Below are 26,562 nucleotides of genomic sequence, written 5' to 3'. Positions count from 1 at the left end.
AGCGGTGCAGCTAACTTCAGATAGTGTTGGGAGATCTGGCGTGTGCTGTAGTAGTCCGAGATGTCCACATAAAGTCATGAGCCACGCTGCTCACAATATGGGAACAAGGATGCTCAAGGAAGAAAGGAAAAAGCTACAGAAGTCAAAGTATTACTGTTTATTGTATCATCGCAGGTGCCGCAACGACAGTGGGCATTGCTACTTTCTCTTGTATGCGTGTCGCATGCGCTGCAAACGTACCTGTTTTACCTTCGTTCATGTAACAATGACAAGAAAAAATTATATCCATGCAATACGAAAGGTTTTACCAAAGAAATGTCTGCATGTCTCCCATATTCCAGTTAGTTCGCGCTAACACAGCAGCAATTGCCGGCAACTACTGCGGCGATCGACGCGAACAAGTTTAAGGCTATAAAACAATTTAAATCAGATACTTAATGCAAGGGGTACGTACGTGTGTCCAATGTTAATATGTTAGCGTTCGTTTTTGATCGTTCGGTGTTCGAAATTATTTCATCTTTCGGAAGGCAAAAATGTCAACTGACGTTTCATCGGAGACGCTGCAACTGCTGTGTTGACATACATGCTTTGTGAGCTCAAGTCAAGCTTAGCTGCTACAATTTGTTGTCTTATGTTCTTTATGTGCTGTTTGCAAGAATCAGTTTTAAAGACGATAGTCTTTCTTGGGCTACTTAAACCCAGAAATTTTGGTCTGTCTGTCTGTCTGTGACTCGATTCAGCCACCCGGCCAAAGCAAAACAATGCCTGCGCAATAGTCTTATATAGTCACAGCTAAATCTACCCGTCTTGGTCCGGTGTAATGTTCATACTTGTCAACATTGTTGAAGAAGAACAAGACATTACGCAAATATGAGACAACAAATTAATACAGAAGTGATATTTGCAGTGTTCCTTTATAAAAAATCATACGTGCTTGACTTCTGCGAAATGAAATACTTAGTCCACTGCAGAAAAAAAATTCACTCCGCCGTCGCCTGCTATCGCCCGCGCCACTATAGCTTCTGTCGCCATGTAAAGAAATCAACCAGCAACAGTTACGAGAGGTTCGACTAGATAGGTTCAACGTTCTGCTTGTAACGCACGTGGTGCAGGGAAACGCGGTTCTATAAACGTTGAAGTAGGGCGCCACGATTCACGCGCGTCTTCGCCGTACGGCAGCGTTGGCATCGAGACACCCGGTTTGGAAGAGTGGAACGCGGGAAATTTAAAATGATTTAAGCAAACGTTTGGCGTCTTTACCTTGGGAGGAGCGCGACGCAAGAGGAACAACATGAGAGGTGAGCGGGAAAGCGAAGGGAGGCATTTACTTCGCAAAAACCGATAAAGACTATCGTCCTTTGACGGCATTTGCAACGAAAGGAGCAGATACGCGGCCAATTTTTTTTTCATGCGTCCAAACTTGTACGCTTTGCACGCAATTTTTTGCACGTGAAATAAGTTTTGCACGCGATGTAAGCACACTCTGTTCGCACCAAATGCAGTCCGTAATGAGCTCTAGCGGTCGAGTGAACGAACTTTGCGCCGAACCACAACCATTGTTTGATCTGTGATTGTTGTTGCATTAATGATGATTATCTGGTGAGTGCAATTAAATAATGAGGCCGCACAAAACGGGCTGAGTGCATAAAAAAAGAGCTGCGCAAAGAGGTCCCACAGCGAAAGTGAAAACATGAAAAAAGGCGGAGTTTGGGTGCCATTTATATGCAGGTAAGCTTGGATGCTTTTCACCATTAGAGAAATAATTTTTGAACAAGGTTTTCAGTGTGAGGTTAAGGAGGTAACGCAAACACGAGGAGACAGGAAAAAAAAAGGGGGAGGGCGGGGGGCTGTTTTTTTGGCTATGTTGTTCTGTGTGGGAACCACCGTCATACTACCGTTCATTTTATGAAAGATTCCTTTTCACAAGCGTCAATGTATGAACTTAGCATATCTTACTTGCAACTACAAGCTAGCACAAATTTTCAGGGAGTAAAACGGGATAAAGAGATTAGTTTTTCTTTTTTTGCCCCTCGTAACCATCACGTCACCTCATTTTTGCAGGAGTTATTCCAAAGCATTCCTGGAGATAAACAAGCACGTATGGCATGCATGATTGCCATGCCTTACGTGAACAAACAGCCCGTGTTCGTTAACATCACTTTACCGAAGATTATTATTTTTTATTCGGGGGAACACGCGCAGCTTCGCCCTTGGTGCCGCTTCGATATTGTTTTATATGCATAATATGTCTCCGCGAAGCCGCATGCAAACCAGGGCTCCACAGACAGATCCACACACCATTCATCGGTCAATATGTGCAAACAAACAGCACGAGACTGACAGCGAGTAGCACGCGTATCAGCGACCGGTGCTACGCTTTATCATAGCGTCGAAAGAAGGATTCGAATTGGCTCCGACAGAGGGCAGCCTTTCTGCATAAGGACGGCAGGGGTACAAACAGCACGAACCATCCAAATTGGCATTGCTAACCGTTATCGCCCCTTTACTACTTACTAATCATATAAGGAGCAGTGCACAATTCGATAGCACAAGTTATCTTTACTTTAATTTGACCGATGTCTACTTTTTGTCAGCTTTCTCATGCAAGCATTTAATTCAGCCGAAGCGCGTGGAACCAGAGAGGCATTGTGGAGTGAATCCGGTGGGCTTCCCAATACGACGCCAGCGACGCAACGCACAAGCATCGGAGCACGTTTCTGAAATTTACGCGTACGAATAGTCGGGGCAGTTGCATTTCTGAACAATCATGCACCGCATCGTACATCGTCGTCCGATATGTGTCTCATGCTCAAGCTGTGTAAAAATGTTCGAAAATCCTATTTTTTTTTTAGTTTTGCACATCGAAGCTCAGCCTGAGTTATTTCTATGATGCGCGCCTTTCTAGAGGACTACTGAATAATTTACCCCCCCCCCCCACCCCCCCCCCCACCCCTGCGAATTGCTTCAGTCTGCCAAAATCTGGACGCGTGACTCTTTTTGGTTTTCGCCTCCATCAAAATACTACCGCCAATGCCGGAATCGAACCTGCGTCCTCGTGCTCAGCAGCCTGCCTTAGGCACGGCGTCACCCCAGGGAGGGGGGGGGGGATGAAATTTTCGCGTTATCAAATGGAATGACAGTGCGCTAGTTTTTGCTTTATCGTTCTTGGCGCATATGTCATAACATGAGTATGTATGTACAACGAAACTCTACTGGTCCCAACGTGTTTCAAACTTCGTTGTCTGTTCTTCCCAACCTCTCATTACAACCCTTTTTCCTGCCTTGTCGAAAGCTTTGCCACAAAAAGGTACTTGCTGCTGCGGAGTACCCTTTACAGGGGCGTCACTTTGCATTGGTCCTCACAAATCGTCGAGCTAAGGAGATACCTTTGTCACCACAGGAGCAGTCGTACAAGTAGAGAAATAACTGTGGTAACGTGATAGCACCCTGCTCTGTTGGCTTTCCTGTGTGTGTAGACGCGTAGGCTGTTACCTCTTAGAGCCGGTGACGTCACTCCGGCCCTATAAATGTGAGTTGCTCAGCGCAGGATAAGGAGCGACTCTTCGTCATGACGAACAGGTGTCTCGGCTATCTCAATAAAAGCAACAAAACTGAAGACAACCAGAACGGCAAAGCAGTAGTGCGAATACCATCGTCGTCTCGCCCTATATGACGCCGAAATTAAGGCGGTCTACGTGGCTTTACGCCTCGTTTGATGACAATTGTTTTGTGAGTCAAACATCGAATCAACTGCTAAGGTGAATTTAAGGTGACCTTAAAAATTTTATTCCCAAATATTTACGCAGTGTTATAGCAGTTTAGATGCTATTGTTGTGCTTCTGCTGGTTATGCGGTGACGATGCTTGTTACTCTTTGCTTGCAACATTTCCTTGGAGCTACAAGTAGAAAACTTTGTAGATGAGCATTGCACGCAATTGAAACATTGATTTAGGCATTATGCAGAAAAAGAAAAAAATATGCTTTCTGAAGCTTATTTGGGCGTTTTTGAGACTCCCGCTTTGTTTTGTGCAGATTTTTATCCTCAAGTAAATACCGAGGTGTCTGAGTATGCTCTTCCTGCCAAAAGTAGGCGTGGTGAGCCTGCTAGTTTTAAAAAAACAGATACCGTTGTAGTGATAGATAATCCTTACCTGTGATACCTGTATTAGAAAATAACATTTTTCTTAGCTTTAGGCTTATTTAAAAATGTAAGTAAACAAACAGACGTCAGGCTCCAGTGTATGCAATCATTTAAATGCTTCTAGAGCCCATCAAAGATGTGAAAATCTTAACGCCCTTGCAGTAGCCGGCAAACACAAAATTAGTTTTAGCAATTTCGTTACCTAGATGGAGCAGTGTTTGTGGAAGTCTCGTGAACGTTGATAATAAGGATGTGTTAATATTTTTCGCTTGTTCTGACTGCCTCAAGATTATGGCCGAACGTCACAAGTATTCATGACATCCGGGACTTTAATAATCCCTAACATTTCTTCGGCGTGGACTGAAGCTCCACTCTTCGTGAGACTCCACACAAGTAGTCAGGTGCGGGGAAGTGCACCGGTAGTTCAACAATCCAAGTTTCTGGGACCTGAGTCGCTGCGACGTCCTTGAATATGTCTCCATACGTTGCTCCTAACACACTGAATTGGGCGACCAAAAGTACACTAACAGACTGTAGAGAGCCTAAAGGGAAGCACTTTCCGCGACATTGGGCGTACTCACTAAGGTGCTACGTATCTGGGGTGTCGTGCCCAATGTTTCTGGCCGCATTCATCCCTTCATCACAATGGCCCCGAACAAAGTTTATACTTTATCTTGCACGGCTTAAAAGCTGGCGTGTGTGCACGAACCTGCAACATAAGTGAGTTTATGTTGTGTCTGGCCGCTGTTGTGTGGTCATGCATCTGAAGAAACTTTGAGCCATTCCACCTTTTGAAGGTCGATGACCAGCGGTGTATTGTTCACAAAGGTCAGGGCCTACAAGGCCGGAAAGAAGATGAGCATGAACCACAAGGACGCTGTTTAGCTACCCAAGCGTTGATGAAAAGAAAGAGCAAAAGGAAAAAAAGCAAGGGCGTTGGAACTACAGCACCCATGTCGTTGCCATTTATTTATTTTTATTTTTATTTATTTGGCAATGCTGCAGGCCAATAATTTAGCCTAAGCAGGGGTGGTTACGAACGTTGAATGCGCGACACAATTCACAAAAAGAACGTTACACATTGATAAGAACTAGTGAATGTCTTGTCCCCAAAATTTAGTAAGAGAACTGTTCTTCTGACTCAATCACGAAGTCGGCGCAAAGAAATAATTCTGCAGGAAGCGAATTCTAACGTTGAATTGTTTGAGGGAAGAAAGTGCACTTATACTATTTGCTTTTGCGAAGATTGGAGAAAATGAATGTTGGCGATTGTGACGAGCCCTCCGCATTGCGAGAGACTTTGCATATTCGGGTAGCTTTAATTTAATTTTTCCTGAGAGGCAGTTATGTAAGACTGCAATACGACTAATTTTCCTACCAGTTTCCAAGGTCTAAACGTGATTTTCATGCATTAACTGAGTAGGGGGGTCCTCCCTGTTGTACTTCCAAAATATAAATATCGCGGCTTTGCGGTTGACTCGTTCTAGTTGCATTTGATCTTTTTTCTTATGTGGGTCCCATATTACGGCTGCTTACTGTGATTTACTCCTTACAAATTTATTATCAGCTGAACTCTTAGCGCTGGCTGGAGCGCTCCTTAGTTTTCTTGTGATAAAATATAGCTGACGCATTGAGGGGTTTTGGAGACATGGGCTGACCGTTTTAAAATTCTGGTGAACGTGATGCCAAATATATTTGTAATATTTGACTTCAAAAATAAGGCAGTCTTTAATTTTATAAAAAGATGCGCTCTGTACCTTCTTTTTTGTTATGCGCATGAGTACAGCTTTTTGCTTGCTCGTCTTGTGTCCGTCCTTGCAAGCGTTGATCTGCATGAAAGCATTCCCGCTCGCTCAGTTCGCCATGCTGTCATGGATTACTGAGAAGTGATTATGGAGGCATTTGTGGAAGAGGAAACTAACCGCTCTTCTGGGGTTCGTAAGATGACGGGTGGGTAATGACTCTAAAACCACCTGGTGGCAGAGGCGAACGGGGTTCGGGAAAGGGTGCAACAAATAAAAATACCACAGGTAACAGAGCATAAATATTTAGGAGTATGGCTAAGACGGCAAAGATTACACGCATGCGCATGAGGCTCAGCTTAAGACGAAAGGAAGAAGGAACGCGGCTTTAATGCAGCATAGAGCCCTCTGGGGCTACATCAAATGCGAGATGGGAAGGGGAGTATGGAAAGGGGTCGGAGTACCAGGATTGACTTTCGGAAATTCCGTTCTGCGCACGAAACCAGAGACTCAAGTGGGCCTGGAGGTAAATCAGAGGGTGGTAGGCAGACTGGCCCTAGGGGCGCACAGGAAAACTACGAACCAAGCGGTACAGCGGGATATGGGCTGGTCGTCCTTAGAGGTTAGGGAAGCGCAAAGCAAGATAAAATTTGAAGAATGAATTCGTGACATGGAGGACTGAAAATGAACCGCGAGAGTGCTTAAGTACCTGTATATGAGGAGCACGACACGCGGTGAAAACGGAGGACCAGACAGCTAACCAAGCAGTACTGAAACTTGGTAGGAGAAAGTTGGGCATACAAAACAGTTAAAGAGCAGCTAAAGGCAGCAGAGACGAGGAGTTGGGTACAGAGAATGGAAGCGAAAAAAAAAACCCGGAGACTTTTGGTAGAGAGTAACTAGAAATCAGGAAGGAATTTTTTTATGACAATAAGAGAAGCAGTGCATTGCTTTTTGAAGCACGGGCGGGCTCTCTACGAACCTGGGCTTACACGGGCATCTACAGGCAGCAGGATTAACCATGTGTATTCTGCCGCAGAGATCGGGAAACTATAGACCATATTGTCAGGCATTGCACAGAGATACGGCCTCTGCGGGGTGAGGGGGAAACCGTGTTTTGCGGAGGCTTTGGGATTTTGTGTAAGGGTGAGCCTCAAATTCAGGGCCATAGAGGTGACTAAAAGGCGGCTGTAATGGTGGTGGAGGAAAAATTACCCCCACCTTCCCTCGCGGGAACCCCTGTGTAGATGCGACGCATAGGGGGTTCCGATGTTGTTTCCGTTAGGTTGAATCTCCCATCGCGTGAAACGTGCCGTGAACCCCCTGCCGCGGCTATGACGCAACGTGGCGCGACTATGACGCAACACAATCCAACACAACCCCCTTTAATCCAATCCAATCCAAATCCAATCCAATCCAATCTAAGCCAAGCCAATCCAATCGAATTCAATCCAATGACCCTCGCGAGAGAGTGTTCGCTATCGGAGAGGAGAGGGGGTGAGCGGCGGAGAGCGCAGCTCGCGCGGCGAGGAGAATGGGGGAGGGGGGTGGACGGACAACAACAACGCCGCATGGAGGGACAAGGCGAGTGAATGAGATGCAGTCGCATCTAAAAACAGGGAAGAGATGGGTACTTAGGGGGAGTAATCAAACGGATGAGAATTAGAACAGGGGGGGGGGGGGGGAAGGAGGGAGCGATGGGAGTTTAAAACAGGGGTGAGGGTAGATGTGTGGGAGGCAAATGTACAACGTTAGCTATGAGTAGGGCGAGTAAGTGGAATAAAACAGGCAAGTCGGTTGCTGACAACCGATGTCCCTATTTAAAGGGAGAGCGACAAATCATCATCATCATTGGAAAGGGTGCATATAATGAGCGTATTTCAGCATATACTTGCATGGCACGACGAATACAGCATTCTGCGCTGATATTATAGAGACAGGCGCCTAGGGCTTCGATATTTTTGCAATTCTTTGCGTTGCAGGAACACTTGTGTTAGCATTCAGTATTGAAAGAATATATGCCGATGATAAATTCATCCCAGCTATATTTGTCTGTGTGTTACAGGTCATGATGGCGCGGCGGTGTATCATTCCTTTTCATTCCTTTTTTTTTTGCGCGTTTGCTGCCCCTTTTCTTCCGCCCTTCGTCTTCCCACAGCGTGGCGGGAGATTGCCGGAGTGTGGTCTCCCGCCAAGTGAGCGAGCATGTCGGTCGCCATTCAGCGGACAGCCACAAACCCGGCCTTCCTTTCATTCCCGAGGGTTGTCGTCCTCTTTCGGCCTTTTCGCGCGAGTTGACCACACCGTGGGCGGCAAATTGTACGGAACGCGGACACAGGATCCAGTGCGCCATTTTCCGAGTTTTCGGTAAATTAGGCCGCTGTGGTTGCGAGTTACGCTATTTCTTATAAAAGACCACCGGCGTTTTCTCCTGAGTCTCTGCTTGCTGCGTTTGTTTCTACCTTAGCCACGTCCGTTTTTGTTATGCGGTTCAATTTGGTGGCTGGAAACAATTTGTCCCTTTTTTACAGCCGTGTATTCATGTTTGGGTAAGCGATGTTTATTTGAAAATGTAAGGAAAAAGCTGCTTTCACGAGGGTGAACCATCGAAAACACATTCTTTTTTCACGAGTGATTGTTGGGGAGAACGGCACGCGCACTGCGATCGAAAATTCATCAAGTTTTCAAAAGAAATTTTGGTTATGATGCTTTATTTATGGACAGACATATTTTTCTTTCAAAATTGTTTCGGCTCCGTGACAAATACATGCAAGACCTAATCGACCATATATCGACCATACTTAGTGATGACCAACTCATCTCAATTATATAGTAAAGAACAATAGCAAATATCTTTTTCACATTTATTAAGAAAACATTAAATATTAGGTTAGTTACACTTATACTGACGATAGACTATTACAAACAGACTTCGATACAACTCTAGCTAAACCTAAGAGTGACCAACTGTTTTATAATGTGACAAAGAAAGCTATAAATATAAATCAGTTCATACCTTTAAAACATAAAAAAAAATTGTCAGCAAAAATTGGTTTTACTGCGAGTCATGCTCATTATTTTTGTTCTTGTTGTTGCAGGCGTTCCTGAAAGCTCGTCCTCGCTAAAAGAGCACGGGATTCTGCACGGTAAGCAAAAAAAAAAAAAAAAAAAAAAGTGACGCCACGTTACACTTTTTTTATATATTGTTGGTTTCTTTTCTGCTTTTATCGCTGAGTCCAATAATTCCCGCTGTACCTGAAAACTTTTGCTTTTCAGTTTGGCGAGTGTTGCTTTATATCAAAACAAGAAAATATATTCTACGAAGGAAGAGAAAATTCAACAGCTATATTTAGTTTAATTGGGAACGTATATGCAAAATGAACAATTGGTGTTAAGGAAAATTCCAGGCGAATGAAAATCGCCCTTTTTGTTGTACCCATAACAGCATCGGCGAAATTAGTCTGGGCTTCGCACCGGAAGTACCCAAAGGGCAGATTAGCGAAATGTATGCGACTCCCATAATGAACCTACCTAGCTCACTTCGGATTTTGCTACCGCTGGCATCTGCGTGTACGATTGCGCAAACCTCGCCAGAAGAGAAAACGTTCATCATGATGGTGTAGGCATTGTTCTCTGAATGATGTTTTGCTCTTTTATATCGCCTGAAAAGTCCTTCAATTTTCCGTAACAAAGTTTTCCATATAAACAGGAACTTTTCCGTGAAGCCTCCGTGCTTGGTAGTGCATGGATGTGAATTCATGGGCCCCACACACGTGTAGAAATGCAATTATATGGGATGCGGGAATCTGCCATACGCGTGAAAATTTTATCTGAAAGTGCTTTTAAGGAGACCTGCAAAGCATTGCGATATTTTGTGTTCTCCATATGCTCGGCGCTTCCCCCCCCGAAGTCCGAGTTTACAATGGCGTTGTGTGCTTAGAATGGGTCGATTCTGCCATCAAGTTGTGTGTCTGGAAGCTGGAACGAAACAGACGGACCATATACGTAGGTCGGCCCCCTGTTTATGACACGACATTAAATTTTACAGCCTTCCGCTCAGTTGAAATGGACTTTAGCACCCTGCACGCACGTTTTAGTTTCTTCGGATCATCGCGAAGTTCTCCTAGCCTTGTGTGCGGCGCAGGTGGGAAGTACGCAAGGCTGACTGAGCAGTGCTTCGAAAGTTCGCAATGCGAAGTGTTGTGCGTTGTGCATGCGGCCGGTTACGCACGCTATTCTAACCAGGGCGAGCACTGGCGAAAGTAACTCGGAAGATTAAGTAGCAGTTGAGTCACCTGCGCCCATAAAACAGAAACGAGTCTGGAAGAGGGCCCATGAGACAACTGCACAAAAAAAAAAGGGGGCGGGGGGAGGGGGAACGTAAAAAAACGCTCGACAGTTTTTGGATTGCACGTAACATAACATGTACAGTGCGCAACACCCTTGTCTGTAACACTGAGTTCAACTTCAACTAGTTACCTCTCAAAACTGCGGACTCAAGCTTTTCACAAAAAACATTGAGGTCAAAATATATGGTTAAGACCTCAGAATAACACAATTGTTTTCTTCAAATGTTTTTCGCCCGAGGCAAGATAAGGCTATAAGTATGAAACCTGTGTTATAGACAAGTGTGTTGCCCTCTGTACTACAAACTTGCCATGAAACTTGTACATGCCAAACATACACGGTGACTGTGGCTAATGTAGACAGAAATGAAGCATGGGACACCACGCTGTCTTTTGCGTACAGGCGGCGACGGGTCCTGCAATTTTTGTCGCTCTCTGTTCATCATGCTTCGAGCTGCTTTCCATCAGTTATGTACCAGATCGTCCAGATTGGAGTCATTCTGTGTGATACAGCGACTACTTTCCCAACCGGATTCCTAGTCCGACCCAGATCGCGGGGTCCCGCGCCTTTTATGAGCGCTTTGCGTCAGCTCTGCGACCGCCTTACGGAACACCCCACTCGGTGCCAGCCGTTAGGCTGCGCAGTCAGCGAGTCGCATGACCTCCTCTCCTTCCTTCTCAGCTTCCCTCACCCGCCATCACAGCAGGTGCCGCAATTGGGAGGGAGGCTGCTCCTCATTTATCGGTGGGCATTGCTGGGTATGTCATTACGTACGCTTTGCCGCAAAGACTTTAATCGCCGGACGGCGTATTCGGGACTGACATCATAGAATCGCACTTGCAGCTGCTTTGTAAAATAGGGACATAGATGTTAGATGAAGTGTCAATGTTAGAAACGTACGCTCAGCATTTTGTCTCATCGCTTTTAATGGCAATATTTGAAGACGAAAAAAAAAGCAGAACTTCTAGCGTGTGAGTTGGTATGCTTGGGCGGGTGAAAAGACTTTAGAGTTCCCATTGAAGCAGAGTTCCAGTTTCCTCTCTTGCGATGTCGACATTGCTCCGGAAATATGCAACGTTTTCACGTTTCACCCATGCGTTTGCCCTTGTCCAAAGATTGTGAGTTTTCTGAAGTTACTTTGAGTTTTTAAAATTCCATCACAAAGCAGGAGTAATGGATAAGGATAAACTGTTGTAGTTTTGCCCTCAGTGCATCGCAGATATCTTGTTCTGAATTTTTGCCGCTTTTCATAGAGTGCTCCATACCAAACACCAAGAAATGTCTGTGCTGCCTTTAAATTCGTTCCCAAGAAAGCTTACCGTCAACTGCCTGTTGGGAGTGTTCGTCATCAATTGAAGTTCAGGTCCTCTTCTCGTCCCCCTATTGTTCTCATTGTGTCTGACATCGGTGCAGGGCGCACAGATCGGGTTACTCATGTCGATTTCCTGAAGTGTTGGATACTACAGCAACGCGTGACGACTTCTGGTGTGCTGTGTTCTTGAAGGCGGATTAGCGATGTGCTTTTGCATAAGTTATAAACACCGTCATGCCTGATTCTCTATTAAAAGAACGAGTGATTTTTTTGTTGTTGTTTCGAGTTCCCACATAAAAAATATACTGATAGAAACTGAGCAGAGGCAATGGCAGCAGAAACAGACAGGACATTAGGCGCAGCGAGTGTTGTTACATTATAATTACTAGAGTGGTAATTGATATAACTGAATATTAATTGTCATTATAAAGTTTGTGCCCTTCAGATGAAGAATTTCACGCAGTGCGTGGGGTGTGGGGCGCCCTCGTGGGCCATGAAGTAAGTGAGATAGAAAGCAATTAAGGCGATTTAGGTGCGGTCTCAAATTAAGATCGGACATAAGAAAGAGCCTAAGTATAAAGCGTTCCTTTACCCGAATATTTTACGCAATAAACTACAAAAGGCAAAACTGTCGTTTCTAAGATTAACGATCCAATGGGTACGAAAACAGCGATGGCTAACACCTCAAATGAGTTTTTGTTCATTCAAACAACATGCCTCTCGGCATAAGAGTAGGGGCTTAAAAATAAGCCATAATGCTGCATTTCCGCCTGAAATAGAATGAGTAATGGCTAATGTTGCGGGCCCCAACTGAAAAAGTAACATTGATCTTTTTTTTTGTCGGCGCTTTCATTCTCTTAGTAAAATAAAGTTACAAATATAATTTACCGATCTTATTCGTTACCGCTACGATATCATCTTCATTTTCGTTTCAGCAATCGGTAGCAAGATCGCTAGGCTTCCTCTGCACAGTTAGGCTCCGCCATAATGCATCCCGATTCACTCACGCCTTTTTTTTTTTTTAAAGCGAAGCTTTAGCGTTCTCATTGATGGCGTCTGTAACGCAGAAACGCCCTGCAGAAAAGCCAACTTTCTCAGACGATGATCGGAAAAGGTCCTGAATGATGTGAAAGAAAAGAAACGCTTTTCGTGGCTGGAATCGAACCTGCGTCCCTCGCTATCCGATTGCTCCATTCCTCTTTTTATTGCCTTCTTTGACAGAAAAATAAACAAAACACATGTAAATGATGATGTGTACTCTCAATACGAACACTAAAAACTGCATCCCTTCTTGGGCCGGCGGTGTGATTTCAGTGTTCCATTATTTCCAGCAATGCTTCAATTGTGGGTAGCCACTCCGGTTCTGAGGGCTGAACTTTCTGTATCTGCACAAAAGTAGCTATTGACTCTTGATGTACTGTCGGATGGGTCTCGCGTCTGGGTCGGAGTAGCGTACTGCCATCATGTTTCTCCAGATGCTATGCAGTCTATACAGCATAATTGTGTTAAACCGTACACCGCCCTCATTTTCAACATTCGAAAACCTAATACCGTAAGCATCCACAGGCAAATCTTTTTTGAGTGTTCGCTGGAGGATGTCCCAAAAGAACACCCCTCCTCAATAGTCCAAGAACACACGTTCAATTGTTTCTGGCTTTCGACACACAAAACAGTGCACACCCCAGGACACAAACCACCCCTCTTCCTCCATCCACGTCTTTACTTCCAGTGTTCTACTGTGTAGCTAAAAAAGAATGATTTCACTCCACCCGGAACCGGCATTCTTTTAACTCGATTCAGTACATCTTTTTCAGGCCCTGATTATACTTTGTGCGGTATATTGGCACTGGCAATACACTCTCGACGATATCTTTGTACAGTTTCTTCCGACTCACCCGGCCTAGATACTCTAAAGAAAAATGCACTGAAAGAAAACGATATGACCACACCACCTCCTTAAAAAAATCCATGTACAGAACCCATCATGCACTAAGAGCTCACAACAAATTCGGGCAAAAGTCTTCCAAGTAGCAGCTGAAAAACTGTCCGGAGAAAAGCGTCTTAAACATCACGATGAAACAGAAATCTATTGACCCCTTGCCACCAAAACAAATGCGCTAAACCAAGCCCACCTACCCGCACTTTACGAAAAAGGTCCTTTATGCTCGTTCTTTCCCACGATGAACACCAGAAAAACACGGTGAATACACGATGGAATTTCTGAACATTAGCCCTTGAGCATTGCAATACTTCCATTACGTACCACAGCTTGCTTATAGAAAAACAAATTGCAAACTGTGGCTCTGACAAACGTTGATAAACCCCACCCTTTCCACTTTTCGGTCTTTTCTCGAAGTTCTTGAAGTTTCTTGGCCCAGCACGGGTCGCTGTCTCAATAACTGTCTAGTGGCGCCCCCAGGTGCTTAACAGGACTTGGGGCCCACTGAATATTGGCGAAAACGCTCGGCGTGGACTGCCATTCGACATTCCCAAAGCCAAGGCATTTAGACCAGTTTACTGCGCCCCCACTAGCCAAGCGAAAATGTTTCACAGTTCGTACCACCTCGAGAATGCTCTCTTTAGTAGTGTAGAACACTGCAATGTCATCGGCATACGCTAGTAGTCGAACTTCCGTCATATGGAATCGAAAACCTTGATCGTACTACTCTTAATGACACTTAAACAAAAACTCTTAATAGAGATGCAGAAAGAAGGGGGGATATATCGGGCATCCTTGCCTCACCGATCGCTGTACCTGAACTCTTTTCCCCACTGCCTTATTAACTATAAGACGGGTTGTGCATTTGCTATACTCCATACACACTCCATTTCGGATAACTTTGCCAACATTAATGTACTCTTAAATATTAAGCAAGATATGCGGCACACGATCGAAAGCCTTCTAAGAGTCAATCTAGAGCATTGAACCCCAGATCATGTGGCATCAAAGCACTCTAGAATACAACACGCCTTATGTACACTGAGGAATATAGTCCGCCCTGTGACCCCTGTGACCCCACACGCAAAATGACGGGGGACAGTGCCCGTCGCTTTGCGCCTCTTGCTACAGTGCTTTTCTCGGCTTATGTGGTGCTTCACCCTTACTCAAAGCGAGGGCCCCAACCCCAGAACACATGAATTTGCATTGCGCTACCGCGTCGTTTCAAAGCGACGCCCCTTTTTAGAGAATTGGGCCCCAGATCTTTCTGGTCACCCGTGCCTGGGCTGCAGCCAAAGCCCACGGGTACCTGGACTGAGGGGAACCCACCCTACCGAGTGACGGCTCAACCACCACCGTTTGCTCTATTTAAATGTTTATTCTCTCTCTCTCTCTCTCTCTCTCTCTCTCTCTCTCTCTCTCTCTCTCTCTCTCTCTCTCTCTCTCTCTCTCTCTCTCTCTCTCTCACGGTTACTTTGAGCTCTAAGCAGAAATTAGAAGCTAGAGTCCACGATTGTTAACCTTCATTCAGACGCTGTTTTTTTAGTTCGATTTCTGAACAGTCGTTGGTATACGGGCTGATAGCCGTTCTTGGAATTTCGCAATTAACAGAATGGGGCCCCTGCAGCTCGAAATAAAACGAAGGATCTGCGGCTCAAAAGCAGAACTACCGGCACCTAACTGAAACAAACTGCTGTACGGGGGTCACTGCAGTGTCTCGCTCGTTGTCCGCCATAACGACTTATACTGAAGCACCGGAAAGGACCGGCAGGTTGGCCAACCTTTACCGGCGGTGTCTGCGATGTCCGAGTTCACCACAGGGCGTAAAATTCAGACTTAAAGAATCGATTTTTTCCGTCTTCGACGAAGATATACGCTAAACGTATTGATGTGTCGAGAACAGTATAGAAACATAAATAGAAACGAAATAAAAGTAATAAGAAAAGCTCCAAAATTTTGAGGTCAGCAGCCGGCCTGGGTTTCCCAACCCCTTTTATCGGCTAACAGGTTTGCTACGGGGCTACTTTTTCTACCTGACTGGTCGAACAGAAAGCTAGGCTCGTACAAAACAGGAAAACGCAGCCGCACGTTTCGTCAGATGAACGGGAACGCGAGAAAGAATCATTGGGCAAGAGTTAATTGGCTTAGCGCGGCGATTTGTGTGTGTTGGTCGTCTTCAGTGCACTGAACTTTCGTACGGTTCAATTCGTAGGCGTGTTAGCGCATGTTTTTTCCCGACACACGCCACTGAGCAATCGCCCTTATCGTCTTGCAGCTGGTGACGAGGAGGGGAAGAACTGTTCGAAAGGGAAGCGTGCGCCGGCACAAGGATGTGGGAGGCGAAGCAGCAGCGGAGGGGGAAGAAGAATACGGTTCAGTGGCGCTCAGGGCACGACATACGAAGCGCCGAACACAAAGAAAAGTCGGCTCGAAACTCCCGCCTTCGTAGCGTCGGCAGTCGAACAGTTTTGAGATTAACGACCCAACCGGAGGAGTTTCGGTAGGCTCGGCGCTCGTCTCGACGCTGAATCGCACTTGGGATGGGTAAGCGTTTGTCGGCGAGCATGCGCCTATATCTTTCATGGCCGTCTCAAAGGAAGGAAATCGATTGCTCGCACCGTTCTCTCCTGAAGCTACCTTGAAGTTCATTCATACGCATCGTTCTTCCGCGGTGCCGATTTCGAGCGCGCAAACGTTCTTCCCACGAGACTCGAAAACGTAGACGGTTTGCTTCAAGTAGTAGCAGTAGACGGTTTGCTTCAGTAGTAGCTTCAAGTAGTAGCACGTGGCCCCTGTAGCACTACCTCGTGAAGCAAGCTGGCAGCCTGTGTGTGCAGGGTGTGCATTTCCTGGGCCAGTCGGTCCCGTGGAAATGATGCTAGTTGTCAAAGCGCCGCCCGTTAATCCGTAAAAATCGCCCACGCAGGAGCTTCTTGCCCAAGAATGTACTCCAAAGCAGAGCGCAAGGCAGCAAGTTTTGAGGTCGTCGACGTTGTTTTGTTGCTTAACCTGGTTGTGGTCCGCGTCGATGGAACTCGGATTCTGATCGCAGATGAGGTGGCCGTTACCGATGCATCGGTGTAAATATGCTTGTGGTTATGGTAGCAATTCCACATGTGCTCTAGAGTGAAGTACTTTAGGGATGGATTCGGCGACCTTGATTTACTGCTGATGCCTGGTATTGTGGTGACGATTCGCCAGGGGGAGGATAACCAGGGCGCAAGATGAATGGAATAAAAATCAGCGGTAAACACAGCACACAGAAGAAAACGACGGGACAAGATGGTACTAATAACTGAAAGAACAAGGCACTTGAACGTCTAGAAATACCTTCGGGCTGCAGCATAGCGCATGTGTCAATAGTCATGCGCCGCATGAACGAAATGTTATCAAGCAACTACAGCGTTTAGAAAGTGCATCTCTTTGCTAGACAAGAGCAGTGACGTGTCACTGACGCAACTGTTTCCCCTTTCATTATATACAGCGCTCCCAAAATTTCCAATTGGGGTTTTGTACTTCCCCGGCCTAATATGGTAGCTTTGCCAAAGACAGGAGTGCACCCGCCTCGGCAGATGAGCACCGATGGGAAGATGAGCATGTACCAACTAGCCCAGTCCAACGCCTTGGTAGCGCAAGATGCAGCGGCGTAGGGTACTTCTCACACAAGGAAGCTACAATGTCTTGTCCCTTTAAGGCCTCGGAGGGGTGTCCAGGGGCCCTAGTCACCGGCCGCAGGTGTATGCGAAGCTGCTTTTCTTTGACCAGTACACTGGGTAAGAAGCGCCTAGACTCTCGTATTGTCCCCAGCGTAGAAGTCGTCTTCGGAAGGCCAAGACAAAATCGCAGAGCTCGCGCCTGCATACTTACCAAGGCTACTATCGGGGACCATGCGAACAAACAGTTTTCAGGATCTGGACCTGCTATTTTGCTCGCAATGCGAAGGATTGCTCCTCCGCCAGGTATTCTGACGGCACAATACCTGCCGAACGGTCTACGTCATCTCGGTTGATAGCAACGCGATGTCAAGATTGCGCCTAACGTCCTTAGTTTCGGTAAAATATTAGTGGAAGTTCTATAGAAATAACAGTGCGAAAAGCGACGCTGCCACGAGCCATAGGAGGCTGCTGCGAGCAGCCGCAGGTACCGGCGGGCCTGCTGCCGTTACGACACATGCGTCCGTCCGGCCGCCGGTAATGGCCGGGCAGAGCTACGGTCCCCGTAGCGGAGCTGCTTAACCCGGCCGTACGTTGTCCAACGCGAAAAGAAAAACTCCAGTCGGAAAGGAAAAAAGCGCCCCTTGGTGGGAATCGAAACCATGGGCCCCTCACGGTATGAAGCCGACCTCTACCCGATCGCGCCATACCGACTTTTTTTTTCTTCGTTACTGCCTGAAAAACGGCCCTTATTACAGCCTACAAAAGCTATGAGTCATCTATGAAGATGCACATCACTGAAGCTAAAATAAGCCGTCCGTCAAAATTCTGGCGTCCAACAGATGCAGCCATTCTGGTGGGTTATACTTTGCGCCGCACAAAGGCTCCGTACCAACGCAGCCTGCTCACGAAAAATGGACTTCGTGGGACGAGGGGGTTCCCCATGCCTGTCAGTCATGTGGCGCTTTCACAATGTATACAATCCGATCACAAGAAATATATCATAGGGCACTCCACTCCAGTAGCATCTCGAAAAGGCAAGAACCGAATTGTATAAATGCTTTGTATAAGACCATGTCCAGTTGAACAGTTCGTTGCAAAACATCCCAGAAAAACGCCGCATACCGACACAAAACAAAACGATGATCAATGGTTTCAGGTTGATTACATATGCAGCAATTGTCGGACCAAGGAATAGACATGCCTTTCTTGCGCAACCATCTTTGCACTGGGAGTGCTGATGTATGCAGCTTAAAACGTTTTTGCATTTGGTAGAAGACACATACATGTGACACGCTTTAAAACAACCATATTTGTACTGGGAGTGTTGATGTATGCAGCCTCTTGTCCTTATGGTGGCCAACACTGTCCTTATAACACTGCCAATGTAAGGCTGGCGGTAAACCGGCACTGGGAACAGGCTCTCTAATTAAGTGTTCGTCAAAGCCTTCCTGGAAAGGGATAAACACATATTGCAGGAAAAACCTCGCAGTAAGAAAGTGACAGGTGTCCACGACCCTCTTTAAAAAGCCCCATACCGACTTCGTAATAACTTCACCAATGGAGACAAGCAAAAAAAGGTAAACGAAAACTTATCCGCTGCTGCATAGCGTTAGAAGAAGTGCATGATGCGTCACTATATAGAAGGAAAACCGCATCTGTTTCAACAATAACTTAATTGCGTTATAAATATGGTTACAAGTGGCATGAAAGGGTGAGATATGATATGAAGGAGCACGACAGCACCGCCAAGGGAGACTACATTCCGTATTCACACATAGACATGCTCACGCATAAATAAACGCTGAAAAGAATCTTGAACTTGACCCTTTGGAACTTGACCCTGGCAACGTTCAACGCACGAACGCTTGGCTGTACTGCTAGAGGAACTATAGGGCATTAAGTGGGATGTTATAGGGTTAAGCCACGTTAGAAGGAAAGCAGAAGCCTTCGTTGAGCTCACTAGCAGGTATATTTCAGGCTACTGAGGACTCCAGGAGATGAAAGAACACGGAGTGGGATTCTTAATTTATAAATAATTAGCAAGCGACGTGGAAGAATTATTCAGAATAAACGAAGGAGTGACAGCCGTTATGATCAAACGAAGTAAGTGGTACAGGTTAACAATGGTACGGCGTATGCACCAACAAATAGCTGCAGTGAAGAAGCCGTAGTCATTTTTTTGTGAGGACGTGGAATCAGCAATGAATAAGAGAACAGCACAGTTCACGATTGTGATGGGTGACTTTAACGCAAGTCGGTAAGAAGCAAATCGGAGAAAGGTCAGTGGGAAACTCTGAAATGGACAGTTGCAACAGTCTGGGAGATACACTGATGTTATTTGCCGAGAGAAATAACCCGCGTTTGATTAACACATTCTTCTAGAAAGCAAGAATAGAGAATGTACGTGCAAACGTCCTGTTGATGCAAAAAAACGAAATCTGCTTCATTTTAAGCGACAGCCAAGGTATTGTGCAGGACGTAGAGGCAAAGGTTCGGAGCAGCGATCACAGAATGGTTAGATGCAAGGTAAGCCTGACTCTCAAAAGAGAAAGGAGGAAACTCGTGAAAAGGAAGAAACCCTGCATGGAGTCAGTCAGGGCCAGGACGGATGAGTTTAAAATAACTCTCCAAAACAAATTTGCGATTCTAAGCGAGGAGAACGAAGATAGTGAAGAAACCCAAAATGACTCCCTAACAACGGCAATCACAGAATCTGCAGCAGTTGTGGGGGAAGCTTCATGTAGGAAAGAAACCAGAAAACTGACTGAGAAAACGAAAGAACTAACTGGGAATTGAAAGAACATGAAAGTTCCAAGTGCGGTGGATCAAGATGAGTTAACAGAGCTGTCTAAAGTAATTAAGAATAGTAAAACGAACGGAATTCGTGCATATAACTAGGCAATGATCGAGGAAACGCTGCAATTGGGAGGATGATTGAAAGCAACTGAGAGGAGCCTGCCATCAGCAAGGACAGAATGTACGCACTCAGAGACGAGGAGGGTAACATTACGCACAACTTGGGCGAGATAATTAAGGTAGCAAAACGATTCTACACCCGACAGTATGCCATCGACGTTGGATCGAGGGAAACTACTGAGAGTACAACCTCAGCTTGCGATGTCCCACTAGTAATTTAAGAGGAGGTAAGAAAGGCTCTCAATGAGATGAAAAGAGGAAAAGCTGCAGGTGGCGATGGCATAAGCGTGGATTTCTTGAAGGAGGGAGGAGATATTGTACTGGAAAAGCTTGCTGCACTATCTTCAGAATGCTTGAAGACTCAAAAAGGGCTCATGGCCTGGCAAAACACTAACATTATTCTGACTCATAAAAATAAAGATACGAAGGACCTTAAGATTTACAGAGCCATCAGCCTACTCTCAGTTGTTCACAAAGTGTCTACCAAAGTTACAGTTAACCGCATTGAAGATAGCCTGGATTCCCAACAACCCAGAGAGCAGGCTGGGTTTTGTAAGGGGTGCTCAACCATGGATCACATTAATGTTGACAGTCAAGTTGACACGCAGCCGTGCTGAAAGCAATAAAGGACCAGGGAATAGAAGAGACATACATAGGACTTGTACGACTCTAGATAAGATAAGATAGCACTCTAGATAAGACATGTACGGGGCAGAATTGCGCTCCACAAGCAAAGCTATAAATTTCCCGTCCAAAATGGAGCAAGACACTCTTTCATCAAAACTGTTCCCGGCATGTACGTGGAGGGCGTATTCAGAAAGCTTGACTGGGAAAACGCAGGATTAAGAATAAACGGAGAGTACTTGAGTCGTTTGAGCTTCGCAGTCTACATAATATTGCGAACTGAGACTGCGGAACACCTGCGAAGAATGATTGAGGAACTGCAATGAAAACGTATGGCCATGGGAGTGAAAAAAACTAACTAACTAACTAACTGACTGACTGACTGACTGACTGACTGCAACGGCTTACTTGCACGAATGCTTTGCTCTGTGGACAGCCAATGCACTCGCCATTTGTACAAGTGCGGCACGCACACACACAGCTGGCTGGCGCCCCATCTTTTCAAAGTGCTACAAGTTGTGCCGTGCCTCCGCCAGATGGCGCCACGGGTCCCGCGACCGAGAGAAGACGCAGTGAAACATCCCCCTCGCGAAGGGCACGATCAAATGCAGAGCATTTCCGGGGGCGCACGACGTTAAGTAGTTTGCGTTACGTTAATGTTGTTGCACTTGTGGCAACTGCTGACGAGAGAGCGCTCGTCAGCAGTAATTTGAATGAGTCAACGATATAAGGCGCGTTCGTAGCGTCCCATTCTGTGTCGGCTTTGTGACGCAGTGGGTAGAGCACCATGTACATTGCGTTCCGCCCGCAGGGTCGAGGGATTGAAACCGGGCGCCGAAATGTTTCGTGCCAGGCTGGGGTGCAGTTTAAGTAGTCTGAAGAACCGTCTGAAGTCGCCTGCAGGCGCGGAACCGGCAGTTTTAAGGACATTCTTGCTCATATAAAGCTGAAAACAAGGGCTACGTCAACGTCTGATCCCTGTGCCCGCTCCAAATGCTGTACATGTCAACATATACAGCCCGGATGCATTTCGCGCCGGATGCACCGAGGAGCGCCGGGAACCTGGCGCGAGCCGATCGAGGCAGTCCCGCTGTTTCGCTAACATAACAGCACGACCGGGAAATGGCGGAACAGCAGGAAAAGCCTCATATAGACATTCATGTGGTCTGGACTTTAGCGTGTCATTCCTTGTTTTTACACCGGTACAAAGTATGATTACATGACAGAGCATGTCACTGAAATTTCTTCAGTCAACTAGTTGACTGAACAAATTTCGGTGGTAGCTACCCGGTTTGGTAGCTTCCAAACCTTTATATGTTTAGTTTTCTACCGATATCGCATTTCATTGACTATTGCAGTTCCATAATTTCTGCTGTATGAAAAGCATTGCTCGGCCAATCTTGTATTACCTCCACATCAACAAAACTGTACAATTCTCTCTATTGCAGAGCTTTGCCTTTTTGGCAATATTCCTGTGTTTCCTTGCCCTCCCTTCCCTCTTGGTTAGAATCAGCATTCTGTATTTGCTTAACCGGAATTTCATTGAAGCCATGTCTGTTCGATTTAACGGATAGAAATAGAATAACATTTAAGAAGCCCGCAACAGGCTCAACATTCAACAGCAGTGCAATAAGGTGTACCGCTAAGCGTAAGTTTACTATTCACGTTACTAGCACAAAAAATAAAAAAAGGCGATTACTTAAGGACGAAGACGCACGTTTGCTAGCTTCACCACCATAATATACGAATGCGCCGCATGTACAGTCCACTGCGATTCGAAGGTGACCGTGGAAAAGCTACTCTTTCAAATGAAGCAGACAGAACACCAGCTTTAACAAACCTTCCATGCCAGTTTCGTTATCGTCGGAGTAGATAAAAGGCAACCAATTCTGTGCTTGATAACAATGAATGTAAAGCTTGAAACCCAAAGGGTGGCAAATCAGTGTTTGGGCCATTGTTTGGGCCATAACTGCCTGCTCTACGGGCGAACGAATCACCCGTGGCCTACCCATAGACCGAGGAACGGGTATTTAGGTCATCATCATCATCATCATCTAAGCTCCTTAACGAGGGCTTTACTGTTAGCGTTCAGCATACACAAATCGCATGTTAAAGTCAGTTTTTTCAAGCTTCGTTTGAAAAACAATGCGCAAGAAACCTTGCTTACATATTTTCCCGTCTCATCTTTTCGTCGACCGCGCCCCCCCCCCCCGAAAAAAATTCCTGGCAACGCGCCTGCCTCGGACAGATGGTTAGTGCTGACCCCAACCACGAGGGAAATCCGGCGTAGAATAGGTATGGCCTGGGGAGCACTCGGAAAGCCTCCTCAAATAATGAAAAGTAAGCTACGCTACCTCTCTCACTAAACAATTAAAGCCGCTCCACTCAATATGGAAGCTGTCGGAAGTGCAGAGCAGTGATTCAACAACATGGGCTGTACCGCAGTTATCCGCTCACTGCTACCACCCCAAACAATTCAAACTTCCCGCCTTCGCAGTGCTTGTGCGCTCCCTGCCTGAAACTGCGCCAGCGGGAGTTCTGTTCTTTTCGTGCTTGCTTTAATTTCATATGTTGGAGCTGTTTTGCGTCATTTCGAACGCGCCATTCTTTTCTTGCGCGGCTGGAGCCTTTCTGTGGCATTTCGAACGCTTCATTTTTTTCTTGCGCCGCTGGAGCCTTTCTGCGGCATTTCGAACTCGCCATTTTCTTCTTGCGCGTGGAACCTTTCTGCGTCATTTCTAACGCACCATTTGTTTCTTGAGTGGCCGCTTTTTTCGCATACTATCGTACAATCCAACCCAACGAGCGCTCCTAACTAAACGAACGCGGGCGCTGCAGGTTAATTACGTATATATTGCCTGAAACGTATACCTTCAGTTTTCATCCCGCTAAACAACATGGAGATGTAGGACAGGCGCCAGCGGTTCACGAGTTTCGAACGCTTATGACTGTATAAACCGTTTGGCTTTAGAAGCATCTGGGGTGCGCCGCGAACAACAGCGTTACCACGGGACGCCCTGTTGCTCTACTTGGAGTCCAGCGAGCGAGCTACGACGATAAGGCGAGCGCCTAAAGTGCTCTGCACTTAAAAGAAAAATATACAACCACTGCACGCTGCCGGTGATGACGTAGGGAGCTGAAACTTGGCGACTTACCAAACAACTAGAAATCAATCTTCGATCCGCCCAACGGGCTATGGAACGAATAATAGGAATAACACTTAGGAACAGGAAACGAGGACGTGGGTTCGCACGAGGACGTGGGTTCGATTCGCGGCCGCGGCGGCCGTGGCGGCCGCTTTCCTGATGGAGAAGAAAAGCAAAAAACACCCGTGTGTACGCGATTTCGGCACACGTTAAAGTTCCCCAGGTGGTCAAAATTAATCCGGAGGCCTCCACTACGGCGCTCCTCATCACCTACGTCGCGTCGGCGCGTTAAGCAACCACTGAGGAAACGAACTTCATGGGTCAGGGAACAAACACAAGTGGGCGAGCAATGCAGCGAGAATAATTGACCACCGGTGGACAGCTAAAGTAACAGATACTCCAAGAGATGGTTCTAGAAAAAGGCGAAGGCCAATAACACGACGGCGGGATGAAATACGGAAATTCGGTGGCCAACAGTGGACTTGAGCGGAGCAGGACAGAAGCTATTGGAAGTCAATGAAAGAGGCCTTCACCCTGCAGTGGGCCTGAGTAGGCTGTTGATAATGATGTTTATGAAATAGGTCTCTCTTACAGGCAAAAAAAACTTGCAGCATGAGGAAATGTCTCACAGTGCATCAGGAAAAGAAGTGCCAATAATAAGTTTCCGATATTCAAAGCATAAAAACGGCCTGACAAAAAAGGTTCCATAGGAAACAAGAAGCAAACAAACACGAAATGGCGATTCTAGAAACTGCCGCATGCTGTGTTTCGCGTTTACGCCTTCAACGCCTGCTCCTTTCGTAAGCATGGTTGTCTCGGCGGATGGCCTCCTTTGTCTGAAAGGAAATCGCCTGAACACCGTGCTCCAATGCCCCGCGCATGCAGTGCTTCGTCCGATTCGGGTCCCTCTAGCGCACTCGTCGTCGACTTGACTTTTTTTTTAAAAGTGACGCAAGGCGGGTGTTGGGTTCACAGCGCATTCAACCGCGTCCACCCGTGCCCTCCAGAGGGAGCGACGGCCCAGGACACAATCGCGAGAACACAATCGCGAAGGGCAGGACATTCCGCTTCCGCACTTAGGTACCTGAGACTCGACCAGGTTATCTGCCATCGTGCGCCAAATAAAGTCTGTATTCCGTCGCAAAAGTAGTGGGCCGTGTTGCATGCCAGGAAGACGCACTCAGGCGTCTCTGTTTCACCGCACAGGATGCATCCCGCGCCGTAAGGCATACAGACGTCCCGAGACTCCTGCCGCGCCTTAACTGGGAGCACTCTGGCGTGAAAACAAAAGAAGAAATCTTCAGACCCACTGGGCACATGAAGGGCTCGCACACGTCTCAGTACGTTCATGCCTGGCGCGCTCGCCGGAGGCTGCCGATATAGAGGAGGCGGAAGAACTTTCACCAGGAGGTCCCAGTGAAGCCTTCGTGGCTTAGCTGTGAAGAGGTACTCCCACGAAAACTGCTCTCCCAAGATTATGAGTGCAGCGGCGACCTCTTTGTAGAAACCGGTGTGACTCAGACCGTGTTTAAGGCACTCTGACGTGCGCTCCAAGTGGTTAGGTGTGCGGAGCCAAGGCACTGTAATGCCGCGCGGAAGAAAGAGTCCGTCTGGTCGCGGAAGCTGAAGAAGCGCTGTTCGATAAGCTTGAGCTCTACGTTCACAAGGGCCGCACCTCCTGAGTTCATATGCTGAAGGCCAGAGGAAGACGGCCCATAACCGGTGAAGTTTGTTTATTGTGCTGCCGTCGATCGTAGTGATGCGTTTTCCGTGCAGCATGGCAGGGCACACGAGGGCATTGTAGACGTGTGCCCTTGAGAAAATGGCGACGTGTCTCATCTTCCATGGCTGGAGTTTCCTTTCGGCAGCCGCCAGTTTCCCCGCCATCTTGGCACATTCCGGACGAACAGCATTATTTCCTACGGGTTATTCGTAGCGTTGCTTTGGACTTGACGTAAGCGTTCGTTCGCTCGCTCGTTCGTTCGTTCGCTCGTTCGTTCTCTCGTCCGCTCATTGGCTCGTTCGCTCGCTCGGGCCTCACTGCCGCAACTGAGCCGCTTTGAGTTGCTCTTAACAGGAAAGATGTTTAAGCTTGATCTTGTTCCGGTTGCATGGCATCGTTCATTCTTGCGTGTGGGCTTCCGCAACGCGAGCAGCTCGCAGAAAACTGGCGAAGCATGGCTAAGTCGCGCAAGGCTTGAACCATAGATTAGCCGCAAGATTTCTTTCTACGTGAGCACTGAAGGACACATCACCAGGCATATGTTCAAGATTGAAACGGTTTAGTTACATGTTTCGTCATCGTTCGCCCTGCGCTAGTAGTAGTCGTTGTCCTATATCGTCTTGATCATCGTGGCAACCACTACATGCGCGGTAGCGCTTGACAACAGCTGGGGCGCAGCAGCGGCGGCGCATACTTGCACGACGCACGCGTGGCGTTTCTGGAGTCACGTCGATGTTCCGTGCACAAGATGTTCCGCCAGCTGTGGCGTTGTTGGTTGCTAGGCAACGCGAGGCGCTCCTAGGGGTTTTTAGCAGTTTTTTTTTTTTTTTTTTTTGCTAAAGCCACTGCATGAGCCGGGGACGCTCGGCGGTCCCCGCGAGGCACGCGCTCATGAGCTGTCGGCATCTTCTCGCTTGTCAAGGTTTTCACCAGTCTTTTTTTTTTCTTTTTTTCTTTTTTGCTACGGCTACTACGCGTGCCGGGGAGGATCGGCGGTCGCCACGAAGCACGCGCTC

General features: G+C 46.8%; 1 long non-coding RNA gene across 1 annotated transcript in view; it reads left to right on the top strand.

Annotated features, from left to right (window-relative positions):
* Nucleotides 1-26,562, top strand: part of LOC144159685 (uncharacterized) — a 368,320-nt gene that overhangs the window by 94,126 nt on the left and 247,632 nt on the right. Inside the window, exon 2 of the long non-coding RNA XR_013320348.1 lies at nt 8,982-9,029. This is a non-coding gene — a long non-coding RNA (uncharacterized LOC144159685). The remainder of the gene's footprint in view (nt 1-8,981; nt 9,030-26,562) is intronic.

This window comes from Haemaphysalis longicornis, unplaced genomic scaffold, assembly GCF_048455015.1.
Source record: "Haemaphysalis longicornis isolate Haplotype H1 unplaced genomic scaffold, Haemaphysalis longicornis Haplotype H1 scaffold_10, whole genome shotgun sequence".
Classification (NCBI taxonomy): domain Eukaryota; kingdom Metazoa; phylum Arthropoda; class Arachnida; order Ixodida; family Ixodidae; genus Haemaphysalis; species Haemaphysalis longicornis.
Note: the sequence above shows the minus strand (reverse complement) of the source record. Positions and strands in the feature narration are given on the sequence as shown.